The 13,163-nt window shown below is 45.6% G+C and overlaps 1 protein-coding gene across 2 annotated transcripts in view; it reads left to right on the forward strand.

The window, feature by feature from the left end:
* The window catches only part of TGFB2 (transforming growth factor beta 2), a 562,825-nt gene that overhangs the window by 71,808 nt on the left and 477,854 nt on the right, over window positions 1-13,163 (forward strand). The gene's annotated exons all lie outside the window — the stretch shown is intronic.

Here is a 13,163-nt window from a genome sequence, read left to right on the forward strand (position 1 = left end):
ACCAAAATGCTAGGGGTAGCGGAAGTGACCTCACATGACCCTTGACCTCTGATGTGATCACAGGAAGTGATATTTGACCCCACCCCAAAGTGACATCATGAGAATCAATGAAACATGACCTTTCACCCCTTGACAAAACAGGAAGTGGCATCACATAGCATTGTTTCAAAGTACTCTACAAAAAGAACAAGTTACTTACCAACTGTACCGTTATTTCGACTGGACGTTCCTCCCACGTAGTCCTCATCTTATGATAAGTCGTTATCTCCAGCTTTGCTGCTTCGGAAAAAAAAATTCTCGGCAGAGGGCGCTGTGCTTGAGGTCGTGGTGTTGATTGTCCCTCGACGGACTCCGTACTTTGTCGACGTCACCGATGGTATAAATAGCTCGAGCCGCGCCCGTTGCTTCAGTTCTGTTTTTTCGATGAACATATAGGAGGAACACCCAGGCGTGCCCCATGACTGATACCTTCTTCGTGAGAGGAAAGTGTAAGAAAACATAAACTGTACTGCGGGGTAGGATGGGAGGGTCGATGAGGAATACGTGGGAGGAACATCCAGTCGAAAGAACGTTACATTTGGTAAGTAACTTGTTCTTCGAATGGATTGTGTCCTCCCACATATTCCTCATCTTATGATAGACTCCCATAGCAGCGCAATCTTGGAGGTGGGAGTTCTAATTACAGTTTTCATGGACAGAATGTAGAACTTCCCTGGCAAATAACCCCTCATTGGAGGAGGCAGTATGCAAGCAGTAATGCTTGATGAAAGTATGCATTGTTTTCCAAGTTGCAGCTGAACAAATATCTGCTGCTGGGACCCCCCTCTTTAGAGCCACAGAAGTAGCCATTCCCTTTGTAGAATGGGCTCGAAGCCCATATGATGGGTCTTTTCCCGCCAATCTGTAGCATTCAATTATGGCCAAAATGATCCAGTATAACCCACAAACAGTTGGTCATCTTGTCGTAATTTAGACATGTAGATGTAAAAACTAAGAGCCCTCCTGGGACCTAGTCTATGCAGTCTCTCCTCTTCCTTGCCCAAATGAGGAGGAGGATAAAATGTTGGTAATATTATTTTTTGTGACAAATGGAAGTCTGAAACTACCTTTGGTAAAAAGGAAGGTTTAACTTTAAGGACTACCTTATCCTTATAAAAACAGTATATGGTGGTTTGCATGAGAGAGCCTGAAGTTCGCTAACCATGCGGGCTGATGATAGGGCCACAAGAAGTACCGTTTTTAATGTTAGAAGCCTCAATGGACAGGAGTGCAGAGGCTCAAAAGGTATGCAAGTCAAAAACTTTAGTACTAAATTTAAATCCAAAGTTGGGACATGAAAAGGTGCTGGAGGGTATACGTTAGTAAGCCCTTTTAAGAATTGAATGATTAATGGTATTTTGAAATATGAAACCTCTTCCGAGGTGCGCTTAAAAATGGACAGTGCAGCAAGGTATCCTTTTATTCTTCCTATCTGGAGCCCCAGATTGGCTAGATGTAATAGAAAAGAGAGCACTACTAGAGTGCCACATTGAAAAGGGTCCACATTCTTATTTCTGCACCAGTTACTAAACCTGTTCCAGCGACATCGGTACAAAGATTTTGTTGCTGGTCTTCTGGCCGAAAGCAAGACTTCCATTATGTCATCTGGAAGATCCCAATCCTTGTATCTCAACCTGTCAGAAACCATGCATGAAGGTTGAGTGTCTTGACCTCTGGATGGAGAACCCGACCTTCCTCTTGCGAGAGAAGATCCTCTCTTTGTGGAAGACGTATTGGAGGGCAGATGGGCATGTCTAGAAGGTCCGGGTACCACGTCCTCCTGGCCCAATCCGGGGCAATTAGAATCATAGTTTTCCTGAACTTTCTCAACCTCCTGATTACTTGAGGAATCACGGAGACTGTGGGAAATGCATACAGCAGTGGAAACTTCCACTCCACTACGAATGCGTCTCCCAGAGCTCCTCTTTGAGGAAATTCCCTTGAGCAGTACTGCTCGCACTTCTGATTGATTACAGTGGCAAACATATCCACTTGCGGGGTTCCCCAAGGGACGAAGATCTCTTGAAGGACTTCCTGAGCTAGCTCCCACTCGTGAGAGACTGTGCTCTGCCTGCTCAGAGCATCTGCAGCCGTGTTCTGCTCTCCGGCTAGGTGAACCTCCGATAGAGAGATTCCTTCTTGTATTGCCCAGAACCAGAGCTGCATTGCCTCTCTGCACAGTGGTAGTGACCCTACACCTCCTCACTTGTTGAGGTAATACATGGGCACTGTGTTGTCCGTCATTATCAGGACATTCTTTCCCTGTACAGAGGGCAGAAAGGGCTTCAGCGCAGTCTGATTACCCTCAGCTCCAAAAGGTTGATGTGTAGTTTGGACTCCGATGGAGACCAACGACCGCTGATTGTCAGATTGTTGGTGTGCGCTCCCACCCCATGAGTGAGGCGTCCGTCACTACTGTTATCTCCGGCCATGGTTGCCAAAAAGATTCTCCCTTGAGAATGTTGTCGTTGCAAGCCCACCATAGAAGATCCTGAACAACTGCACTCGGGACTTGCAGAAGATCCAACATATTCCCTGAGAACTGGCACCACTGAGTTCTGAGTGCCCATTGAAGGGATCTCATTCTCAACCTGGCCTCTGGTACTAGGAAAATGCAGGATGCTATGAGGCCGAGCAACCTGAGAAAATTGAAGGCCGGTAGACGTTGGGCATTCTGGAACTTTGTTACCATCTGCAGAATGTGGATAGCTCTCACCTCGGGGGGCGAGGATTTTCCCGGGGAAGTATCCAAGACTGCTCCGATAAACTGGAGCTTTTGGGATGGTATCATATGGGACTTCTTGAATATGAGGGAGAAGCCCAATTTGTGGAGGAAGTGGCAGGCGATCGAAAGATGTTCCTGAGCTTGTGTCAGAGAACTTGCTCTGATCAACCAATCGTCCAGGTAGGGGTAGATGTGAATACCCCCTCTCCTCAGACTCGCTGCCACAACCGCCAACAGTTTGGTGGAAACCCTCGGGGCAGAGGTCAACCCGAATGGCAGAACTTAAAACTGATAATGAGAGTTGCCAATCGTGAACCTCAGGTACTTTCTGTGCTTTGGATGGATTGGCACATGAAAGTAAGCATCCTGAAGGTCTAATGATACCAACCAGTCTTGGAGTTGGAGAGCCTGAAGGATCTGAGAAAGGGTCACCATCTTGAACTTGTCCTTCCTGAGGAACTTGTTCAAGTTTCTTAAGTCCAAGATGGGTCTCAATCCTCCGTCCTTTTTTGGGATGAGAAAATATGGGGAGTACCAACCCCTGTTCCTCTCCGCTACAGGTACCTGTTCTATGGCACCTTTCTCTAGCAGGGTTAAAATTTCCTGCAACACGAGCCGGTCTGGAATTTTTACGGAGTTGGCTCCCGGTGGATGATTCTGAGGCCTTTTTTGGAAGGGGAGACAGTAACCGTGAGCTACTGTTTCCAGTGCCCAAGCATCTGAGGTAATGCCCCACCATTCCTTCTGATGCTGAGAGATCCTGCTTCCCACGGGTGTTTTGTGTAACTAGGTCTCAGAGGGATTTGGGGGCGGCTGCAGGAGTGGCTGAGGGTAAAGATGCCGCTCCTGAGGTTGATTTTGCACCTCTTCCTCGTGCACCACGAGGGAAATTTCTTTTGCCTCTTTGAGTAGCCTGTCCTCTTCCTCTACCAAATGAGGAGTAGTAACGAAAAGAACAACACCTCAAGGAAAATGAGCGGAATAGGGTTTTTGAGGCTGGCGCATGGAGGCACTAAGCGATTTAGCTGCCGCTTTCGAGGTCTGAAGTTTTTCTAGGCTTTCATCAGCCTTACTGCCAAACAGCCTCGAGCCATCAAAGGGCATGTTGAGGAGGCTGCCTTGCACGTCCAGTGCAAACCCCGACTTCCTCAACCACGCAAATCTGCGTAGCACAATGCTTGCAGCCATGGATCTGCTGATACTATCAGCAGTATCCAGTCCAGACTGGAGACATTCCCCCATTGCCTCCTTCCCGTCTTTGACTATATTCAGGAAGCCTTCCCTTTCCTCGCCTTCCGGAATATGATCAGCCGCCGCCGAAATACAGTGCCACAAGGTATGGGTAAACCTGGCCAGGGTACAGGTGACATTTGTCGATTTAAGGGCCATGCTGCCTGAAGTGAAAACTTTATGGGCCCAAGCATCAACTTTTTTATCCTCTCTATCCGGAGGGATAGTCGGAAATTCAGTTTGTTTTGATGTGGATGGTGCCTTAATAACTAGACTCTCTGGAGTCGGATGCCTGTTTAAATATTCAGGATCCATACCAGCTGGTCCGTATTTCTTGGGGAAATTACTATTTGCAGCAGCAATGCTCTCAGGATTTTTTCAGTTTTTCTCCACCGTCCTCTGAAGAGCCCTGTGGAGAGGGAGAACTGGATGTTTTTGAGGACCTCTGACAATTATATCTGTCATGTCGTCCTGTTCGAAAACGGGTGAAGTGTTACCCCAACCCATATACTCAATCATTCTGGTCATAAGACTCCTGTACCCTGAGTCTGCATGTTCTGAAGGATCAGGCCTGGCAAACTCTAATTCTGGGGAGGTGTCGATTCCACTGGCAGAATGTAGAGTGTCACTCAGGTCTCTCATTTTAAACTCTTGATCAATGAGTTCCTCAGGAACTTGTTTTGTGCCATATGAAACTCCGAAAGGAGTGACTTCATCTTCCTCCGAGCCAGATTCCTCATAAATTGAGGACATGGACTTAAAAAAGTCTGACCTGGGCAATCGAGTAAATCTCCTTTCTTCCTCTACAATATGTGTCAAAGGAATGGAAAGATCCTTTGAAGTTGTCGAAGGAATCTTCGATGACTTCGAAGATGACTTTGATACAGGAGTCGAGGATGATTTTGGCTTCGATGCCGAAACGATCGATGCCGATGGCGTCGATGAAGTCGTCGAAGCCTTCGACGACTTATGTTTTTTATGTGGCACCGGAGAGGTGCTCGACTCTCAAAGAGTCCTCGACGACTTGTCGTTGACTCGAGTTTTTCGAGTATCCTCGACACTACTGGCTTTTACCATAGTAGTTTTAAACTTCCCTTTGTCGTCCAATGGAGTGACTTTAAGGGTATGGCTCTTCCGAGATTCATTTGAGGGGGTCGGGGCCGCATTCTCAAATACCTCCATCATCTTTTTACGAAATTCCTCCCATTTTCTGGGGGAATCCGATTTTGTCGGACATCGAATTTCTTCGGTCGACTCAGAAGATGATGATGAGGGAGATCTATGTCTCCTCATCATTTTTTTGGACGAGGAAGAAGAGTGTCTCGATCTACTCCTAGATCAAGATCTCTTGGAATACCTATGGTGATCCGATTCCTTCGAATCAGTCGCTTTTTTTATGTTTTTTGGACGTAGCCTTCTTAGAGGCTTCCCTCCCCACCAACAGTTTACCTCTCCTCTCACGAAGGGCCTTCTTGGTCATGGACTGGCAGGAACCACAGTCGTCGGTTCGGTGACTTGAAACGAGACACCAGAGACAAACTCGGTGTGGATCCGTGATCGACATTTATGATCCACAATCTACGCACTTCTTGAACCCAGTCTTGGGTGCCGAAGGTGTCGAAGAAGACGACATTTTCTTCACAGAAAATCTGAAGCGCGCCGTTCTCGATAGCGAAGCGATCGGAAAAACAGAACTGAAGCAACGGCCACGGCTCAAGCTATTTATACCATCGGTGACGTCGACAAAGTACGGAGTCTGTCGAGGGACAATCGACTCCATGACCTAGAGCACAGCGCCCTCTGCCGAGAATTCTTTTTTCCAAAGCAGCAAAGCTGGAGATAACGACTTATCATAAAATGAGGAATACGTGGGAGGACACAATCCATTCGAAATGTGATTACGATATCACTGTAAAGTGATATACATTTATACAAGAATGGATCATCATATGTATCATAAATATCAGCATGTATAGGCCCATATTACCAAATTACTGTGAATGCAAGCAGACGTCCAACGCCAAGCGATAATGATGTCTTATTATATAGCACTTACGCGCGTCATATAGAACAAATATACATACAATATTACCCAACCTGTGTTGGTACTCATTTATCAACCTCAGCAGGATGAAAGGCTGAGTTGACCTTGCAGGGAGTCAAACCTGCAACCTGCAGATCACACTCACAATCCAGCAGCGAGTGCACAACCCACAGAGCTATCTTAACGGCTATAGCTATCAGAAAACCAGCCACTATAGAAACAAAGAGCTACATGCTGCTGGCCACAGCCCAGGAGCCTCAAATTAATTTAAAAAAAATTAGGGGTAGCAAGGGAGACAGACCACAGGGGTAGCAAGGGAGACCTCACGGGTCACAGGTGAAGTTCTCCACCACTCATGAGCACTTCAACTATCTACAAAACGAAGGGTGCCGGGAAGACCTCTGCCACTGGGAAGAAATCCCACTGTTGCAGTGCTCCACCACTTTTGAGCACTTCAACTGTCTACATAACTGAGCGTGCCAGGAAGAATTCTGCTATTGGGAATCCCACAGTTGAAGTGTGCCTGGGTTTCCAGGCCTGTGGCATTAATACGAAGAGTGGAAGGGGTAGAGAGGGGGATTGGTACACAGGGGACAGGCCACACTAAGGAGAATACCATTGCTCTATTAATGCTGCACAACGCAACTCTGCTTCAGTGTTCTGCTTCACAGTGGTGGACCGGCCATATCGGAAACAGTGATTTTCTTTTTTTATTATTAAGTTTATTGAATTTTATAGAAAACATACAAGCAACAAACTTATCAGCATTGTAATCGTAGAACGCATTGCATAGAATCCACACCCCATATCCATCCCCAAGCTTCACAGAATCTAAAAAGCAAAACAGGCCAACTTATTATCACATGCCATCCAAAAACCCACCCCACATATCATCAAACAATTTTAACTTTTTGTTCCTGCGAAGGATAACCTTCTCAATTCTAGCCACTTGCCTCAAGTCCTCCACCCATTCTGAACAGGTCGGTCTCTCATCACATTTCCATTTTCTCAAAACAATTTTTTTCGCAGAATTTGTAGCTCTAAAAAACCAGCATTTCTGTGGATAAGTGAGATCTTCCACTTTATCATCCTCACCCAAGATGACAGTGTTATAATCAAAATCGTCTTGCAGTAATAGAACCTCATTAATCTTTTCAGTGACACTCTTCCAAAATGTCCTCAGTTCATAACAGTCCCAGATCAAGTGTTCAAAGGAGCCGACATCATGCTTACACCTCCAACAGGACTCTGAGTCAATCATCCCTCTCGCATAAAGTCTCTGGGGAGTCCAAAACACTCTATTAAGAATTTTGATTTGGCGGCATTGTTCTCCAAGATTAATGGATGTCAGAGTTACGTTTTTACAAAGAAACCTCCACCTCTCCACAGTCATATCAGAGCCAAGGACCTCAGACCACTTAGTTAACAACCCCTCTGCTGGCGTGTACTGTTGGCTCAGATTTCTATATACTTTGGACGCCATACCACCTAATGTCTTATATTCAGGTAGCCATAACTGCCAACCACCGCCATCAACAGTTCTCTGGTTCCGCGGCAAACCTCTCAATTTTCTGTATTCACCCACTGTACAGTCTCTGAGATCTTTAATTTGTGAAAGTCTTCTATAGCTGATCCATTTGCCGTCTTCCATCAGATCACTCAACCATAGTACACCACTCAGGAGCCAGTTCAACCACAATAGCGGCCTCCCATTCAGCAAAATACCTGGATTCAACAAGATAGGGATGTAATCATTATCACATACCTTACGCTTACTTTTCTTCAATAGTTCCCTCCAACAAGTTCTCAGGAATCTTGTTGGCGGAAATGAGCGATAACCAGATCCATCCACTGTGGACAGTATGGCCCTAGGCGGCAACGGAGAAGAACTACTTGATTCCGCCAGCGTCCAAACATCCTCCGAATCTTCAATAAATGGAACCAGATGCCTGGCTCCAAAGGCCAAATGATAATTCTCAAAGTCAGGAACCCCCAAACCTCCAGAGTCTTGGGGCAGCTGCAATTTCCACAAGCTGAGGCGTGGCAGTTTGTTCTCCCAGAGAAAAGACTGGATTAAACTCTCAATTTTCCACCAATGGCCCTTCTTTACGTCCAGGGGAAGCACACTGAGCACATAGTTGATTCACGGTGTTGATGTCATTTTGATGGCATTCACTCTCCCCCAGAGACTCAATTTAAGTGCATTTCATCTCTTCAGGTCCACCTCCAAAGATTGAATCACATGTGTAATATTGACATCCATTATTTTCGAGACATCATTTGTTAGCCAAATCCCAAGTTATCTCATCTTATTCGGACACCACTTAAAGGGAAAACCCTGCATCTTCAAAACAGTGCAAGTGGTTGATGCCGGCAGCGCTTCCGACTTGGTCCAATTGATCTTGTATCCAGAAACCTTGTTGAACACATCGATCAACTCCATCAGCACAGGAATGGAGCTCTCCACATTCTGAACCACCACCAGCATGTCATCCGCATACAACCAAACTTTCTGGGATGCTGCACCAAAGCGTACGCCCTCAATTCTATCCTCTTCTCTTATCCTCACAGCCAGCAATTCCATGGCGATCACAAACAGAATTGGCGACAGTGGACAGCCTTGCCTCGTCCCTCTCCCAAGTTCAAAAATGCCTGAGTCCATGCCATTAGTCCGAACACAAGCAGTCGGCCGGGAATACAGCAGTCTTATCCATCCGATCATGGTATCTCCAAAACCAAAGCCTTTCAATGTACTTAAAAGATATGTCCATTCAATACGGTCGAAAGCTTTCTCAGCATCCAAGGACAACGTCACCACATCATTATGGTGTTCTTTGCTTTCATACAGTGTCAGCAACAATCTTCTCACATTTTCTGAAACATGTCTGCCTTTTACAAATCCAGATTGGCCTACATCTATGATATCCATCAGCGCATTTTCAATCTGAGACTTCTAGGGATGGTGGCTGCTTTGGGGTGTCCACAGCGCTATCAGCCAGTGAGCGAGCAGCCGCTTCACAAACTTAACTGCACGTGCCACAGGGGGTGGAGCAAGGGCGGGTTAGACAGCATACTCCTAGGCTGCAATTGGTTCCACGTTGGACCCATACACTTTCCCAAGACAATTCTCTAGATTCAGTCTCAATGTAGTCTCTTTTTGTCTGGCAAATGCGACACCTGTTGGTCTGTTGTGCACCCTGAAGTTGCTTGGGCATTATAAGTAATAAAATGACAGAGTGTTTTTCTACTACCATATACAAAGGACACAATTTTCCGCAGACATTTACTAATATAGATATGTGTAAGGAAATACAAAAACGTTATCAACTTTGTAGCATGAAATTGATTTATTTGAATGTTGCTCAGTAGTTTTAAATGAGTGCAGCTCATGATGATGCAGAATGCCATTACACATGTATAAAAGGCAAGACTAATTGGCACTGCATGAATATGCCACATTTGTATCGAGCAGGGTTACATGCGGTAAGATGCAACACAACACGGAAAACATGCAGCGGCCCTGGAAAGTAGTGCTTCCTGGCCTGCCGATCCTTTTTTGGCAAGTCTACTGTTCTCTGGCCCACCCGCTCTCATTGGTGCATACAAGGTCTTCCCGGTTCTCGAGGTAGCATGCATCTTTGCGGATATATATATATGTGCACAGGTGTGAGAGAAATTAGAATCATATGATGCTACATTAAGTGGGGGTCATCCTTGTCAAAGCATGAGGCCGGCCTGTCCTTGTGCACAGCAAGACACACCAGGTTGCCTTCATGGATCTGATAGCGTAACAAGGGAAGAGTTTGAAATACATATGTGAAAATCAGACATTTTTCTAATTCTTTTTTGTCGATGCCTTTGGAGCTAAGCACTACAATCTCTGGGTAGTGTGCTCCAATGGCATGTTCTAGGGCCTAATTCAGGAAAATAAACCCACACCACAATCATGCTCCACACTGTGTGTCATTCTCCTAATTAGGAGTGCTGGGAGGGGTGGGTGCAATTGGGGTGGGTACAATCTCTGGGTGGTGTGCTCCAATGGCATGTTCTAGGGCCTAATTCAGGAAAATAAACCCACACCACAATCATGCTCCACACTGTGTGTCATTCTCCTAATTAGGAGGGCTGGGAGGGGTGGGTACAATCTCTGGGTAGTGTGCTCCAATAGCATGTTCTAGGGCCTAATTCAGGAAAATAAACCCACACCACAATCATGCTCCACACTGTGTGTCATTCTCCTAATTAGGAGTGCTGGGAGGGGTGGGTGCAATTGGGGTGGGTACAATCTCTGGGTGGTGTGCTCCAATGGCATGTTCTAGGGCCTAATTCAGGAAAATAAACCCACACCACAATCATGCTCCATACTGTGTGTCATTCTCCTAATTAGGAGTGCTGGGAGGGGTGAGCACAATCTCTGGGTAGTGTGCTCCAATGGCATGTTCTATGGCCTAATTCAGGAAATTAAACCCACACCACAATCATGTTCCATACTGTGTGTCATTCTCCTAATTAGAAGTTCTGGGAGGGGTGGGTGCAATTGGGGTGGGTACAATATCTGGGTGGTGTGCTCCAATGGCATGTTCTAGGGCCTAATTCAGGAAAATAAACCCACACCACAATCATGCTCCATACTGTGTGTCATTCTCCTAATTAGGAGTGCTGGGACGGGTGAGTGCAATTGGGGTGGGTACAATCTCTGGGTAGTGTGCTCCAATGGCATGTTCTAGGGCCTAATTCAGGAAAATAAACCCACACCACAATCATGCTCCATACTGTCTGTCATTCTCCTAATTAGGAGTGCTGGGAGGGGTGGGTGCAATTGGGGTGGGTATAATCTCTGGGTGGTGTGCTCCAATGGCATGTTCTAGGGCCTAATTCAGGAAAATAAACCCAGACCTCAATCATGCTCCATACTGTGTCATTCTCCTAATTAGGAGTGCTGGGAGGGGTGGGTACAATCTCTGGGTAGTGTGATCCAATGGATTGTTCTAGGGCCTAATTCAGGAAAATAAACCCACACCACAATCATGCTCCTCACTGTGTGTCAGTCTCTTAATTAGGAGTGCTGGGAGGGGTGGGTACAATATCTGGGTAATGTGATCCAATGGCATGCTCTAGGGCCTAATTCAAGAAAATAAACCCACACCACAAGCATGCTGCATACTGTGTGTCAGTCTTCTAATTAGGAGTGCTTGGAGGGATGGGTGCAATGGGTTAAACCAAGACAGAGGGATACAATCTTAATGACCACAGTTACCTCTAGTTCTAAGTGTGCAACAGCTTCCCCGCCTCTAGCACCCTCAGCCAGTGGCCCCTAGGACATCTCCAACCACAGAAGGCAATAAGGCCCTCTATGAGGCATGCTCAATTCATTTTCTACACCCTTTTCCCTTTTAGGGGATTTCAATCTCCATCTTTCATCTACTCATTTTTCTTTGTCGTTCCTCCATTTACTGGAACCTTACAATATTTCTCTGCTCGCTTTTCCCCCTTTTCATATCTCTGGTTCCTCTCTGAACCTTATCTTTTCTTCTATCCCTCGTTGCTCTCCTGTTACCTGTCTTCTCTTTCCAGCGTGCAACCATCTACTTCTCTCCTTCTCTTCCCCGCTCCTTCCCCCTCCTCTCACTTTCCCCCACCCAATCTTCTTTGCTCACATCGTAATCGCGCTGCTCTTAACCCTTCTATCTTTATCCCCACATTGTTAACTTCCCTTCCTCCTCTTACTCGTTTTTCTTTTCTTCCTAAGAAGATGCTTTATTGGTTTGAATTCTAATCTTCAAAATACTCTTGACTCATTCTATCCTGCCAAACCTTTTTGCCCTTCACGCCAACTCCTCCAGCCCTTATCCTCTCCACAACTCCTTTCTCTTTGCTCCTCCCTGCATCAAGCGGAAGGTAAATGGAATAAAGACCCCTCCCCCCCACTAATCTTTCTCATCTCTGTTTCTTTGCACTCCTCCTATGATTCTTCGCTATTACTGGCAAAAAAGACCTATGACTCTGATCTCATACTTTCTCCTCATCCTCTGCCTCTTTTTCGCCTTTGCAAACACATGCTCTCTCCTCCCCCCGACCCTTCCCTACTCTCCTCCTTATCCCCATCAAACCTTGCTTTGTTTTTCTCCAACTAAGTCTCTAAACTACGTTCCTCCCTTCTCCCTCCCACTGAACCTCATTTCCTTCGGTGAAAATCGACTCATCTCTCTCCGTATTTTCACGTCTGTTTAGCACAGCCCGGTTCCTTGCTCGTGCTCACCTCACTGCTTTATCTCTAAAATCGACCCTTTGCTCTTACCTTGTCATACCTCCCTTATGAACTCTTCCCTGTCGTCAGCTACTTTTCCTGCTTCGTTTAAGAAGGCTACTATCATCCCTATTCTAAAGAAGCCTTCACTCGACCCTACTTCTTCTTCTAATCTTTGCTTTACCTCTCTTCTCCCTTTCCTCTCTAAATTACTTAAATGGGTGGTCTATGTCCAAGTTTCTTGTTTCCGATTCTCTACTTTTCCCTCTACAATCCGGCTTTTGCCCCTATCACTTATATTGTACCGTGTTGAATGAATTTATGTCTGTAATATTTGTTTCAGAATATTGTGTCGGAAGTGATTTATTGCCATTTGTAATGAACTAAGAGTTGTGAAGTATAACGTTTTTAATAAACACAAGCAAATAGGCTGATGCTCTGCCATACATATGAAACTTCAGCATTGTATGGCCAATTACTTCCAGATTATGCCAATTATAGCGGCACGTCAGGTATTGTCATTATATGAAAAGTAGATCCACTAGATTGCCAGTTGCTGCAATAATACAGTATCCAAAAATCCAATAGATGCAAGCCACTTTCCGTGCACAGTAGTATTAATACTTTAATTAATGATAATGATTTGTTATTTATATAGCACTTTTGCCAAAGCGGTGTAGATAGCACATATTTACATACAATTATCATCCAAACTAAAATTGGTACTCATTTATCAACCTCAGAAGTAAGAAAGGGTGAGTTAGCCTTGCCAGGATTTGAGCCTGCGACCTGCAGATCACACACAGATCCCAGCAGCAAACGCTCAACCGTTGCACTATCATACTACCTTGCTATTAAAAATGCAATGCCACCATAAA

The sequence above is a fragment of the Ambystoma mexicanum genome, chromosome 4q, assembly GCF_040938575.1.
Source record: "Ambystoma mexicanum isolate Mex_15411 chromosome 4q, UKY_AmexF1_1, whole genome shotgun sequence".
In the NCBI taxonomy this organism is placed as follows: Eukaryota; Metazoa; Chordata; class Amphibia; order Caudata; family Ambystomatidae; genus Ambystoma; species Ambystoma mexicanum.